Raw genomic sequence first — 2,458 nt, 5'->3', positions numbered from 1 at the left:
CGAGCTTTTGAGGTCCCTTCCAATCCCTAACGGTCTGGGATTCTGTGATTCTGTGACATGGAGCAGAGGATGGGGCTCCCCGAACCCCATGGGCTCCCCCCGTGCAGGGGCAGTGTCAGCGTGCACTGCTCAGCCCTGAGGATGCTGCTCGGCCCGGAGGTGGCTCAGACACCCCAGACACAGCCCGGCCGAAGCCAGATGACGCACCCAGGCTGCAGGAGCAGGTGCGCAGGGGACAGTTCAATACATTTTTTTCTTATAACCGCAGCTTATTTTCTCAAATCTCCTGGGATACGGAGCTCCCCCTGCAACACAGCAGCTGTGCTTTTCCTTCCGCGGCCACTTCTAAAAGCCCATTAAACACCAGCGAAGCTGTCGTGGCAGTGGTGCTCCCCCTGCTCTCCCAAAAAACCCTCTTTTTTGCAGCCAGAGGCTGCTCCGTTTCCTAATCAGATATTTTGCCTCCAGCACATCCTGCAATCCCAGCAGCCCGGCCGTGGAGGTGAGGAAAGCTGGTGTTTCTATAAATCTCTGTTTCCCAGAAAAGGTCTCAGGAAGGAAAGACCAGGACAAGATTAATCTGTGATCTGCGCGGCGCAGCCGTGTGCGCCGTCCTCGAGCCGCAGCACAGCGCTGTGCTCCCGAACACCCTGCTCAGGCGGTGCAGCCCTTGCAGTGCCTCGCAAGCTCCTGGCTGCGTTTTTAAAACATCGCCCGAGCAGAATAAAGACAAAAATAATCCCACGTACGCAGCAGCTGTGATGCTCCTACAGCTCATGAGAGAAGAATGCGTTTGCTGGGTGAGTCACTCCAGCAAAAGAACGGAGCTTTGTCTGGCGCGGGGCTGCGCTGCCGGGTTTGGCTTCCCTGCCCTAAATGACATTGGACAAGTTGCTTCTGTGCAGTGCTTCCTCCATCTGCAAGCTGCAGATGATGATGATGATGATGTCCCTTGTAGGGACAAAGCGATGCTCCCGGTGTGCGAGGAGCGCTGTGGTGAGCGGCGAGGGCACGCGAGGACAGCCCCGGGGAGCAGGACATCGCCACACGGGGGAACACAGCGCGGCCTGCGCAAACCTGCCCTGGTGTCTGCTTCCCGAAAAGCCCACACAGCTCCAAACACAGTGATGGTCTCTTATGGAAAAGCCTTGCTGAGTTGGACGAGTGACACTCGGCGTCCCCGTGGAGGACTCGGGTGCTTTGGTGCTCCCAGTGATGCGTGACACAGACACGGAGGGACACGAGCACAGGCTGCCAACCTCGGCAGCGCCTCGGGACACGGCTCCCAGGTCCTGTGCCACTGCCGGGAGCAGCGTCTGCGGCTGTGACCACAGAGCATCGGCAGCACGGGGCTCCGAGAAGGAAACTGCCCCAAAGCAGGGGACAGGAGCCAGGCGGTCACCGGTCCAAGCCATGGCACAGGGCTCTTGGGAGGCTTTCAGCCACCCTCAAAGCTGTGGTCAGCTAAAAGAGACCGACGGAGAACGTATGGGGAACAACCTCCTAAAGCGACACTGAACTCATGGCCAACCCGCACTGAAGTGTTTCTGGGCTCTCTGAAAAGCAAATCCACACACAGCAACAGCAAAGGACCAGATCCCCTCTTCCTCCAAGTGTTCCTGCAGCACCAAGGCTGAACTCTGCTCTCTGCAGGGACGGCTGGGAGCACGCCTGGGAGTGATTTACAGCCCTTGCCCAAACCCCATACGAAGCCATTATTTTCTTTATCTGCATGTCATTGCTTTTTATAGCAGTGTTCATGTAAAGCATTAAAAAGTGAAACTGCAACCAGATGGGGCCCTTCCTCAGCAGCAAAGCATCCTCGGATCGTGTGGGGAAAGGGACAACCCATCGCAACGGGCAAGTCCAAACCTATTTCACACCTCGCAGGAAAAAGCATTGGAGATGGAATTCAAACAGAGCTGCAGGGATGGAAACAGGGCTGCCCACGCAGGGGGTTTGTATCTGGGCTGGCTTTCCTCCACCTTCAGGGCCCCTTTCAATAGGAACTGGGGTCATTCAGGTGGGGTTTTGTGACGTTGGGACGAGGATCAACTCTGTGCAGAGCCCGTGCATTGCTGAGGACTGGACTTGTGCCCAGGGCTGCGGTGGCACTCCAGCCTCAATGGCTTGGTTAAGTGCCCTGTGTGTAGGAGCTGAAATTAGGGGCCAAAGTGGTCATTGTTATCACTGGGAAGGGCTGAGCACCGTGGGAGCAGAGATGCTGTGTACCAGGAACAGCCTGAGCCCGGGCTGGAATTTGGTGAGGGGAGACGAGCAAAGACAGGGATGTGGCATGGGATGGCCTGGGGCTGGGAAACAGCCAGAGGGGAGCTGGTGTAGGGCTGGGCAGGCAAATAATTATATATATGTGTCTGTATATATATAGTATGGTATTTTTATATATATAGTATGGTATTTATATATATATAGAGTATTTTTATATATATAGTGTAGT

The sequence above is a fragment of the Mesitornis unicolor genome, unplaced genomic scaffold (assembly GCF_000695765.1).
Source record: "Mesitornis unicolor isolate BGI_N332 unplaced genomic scaffold, ASM69576v1 scaffold12455, whole genome shotgun sequence".
NCBI lineage: Eukaryota > Metazoa > Chordata > Aves > Mesitornithiformes > Mesitornithidae > Mesitornis > Mesitornis unicolor.
Note: the sequence above shows the minus strand (reverse complement) of the source record.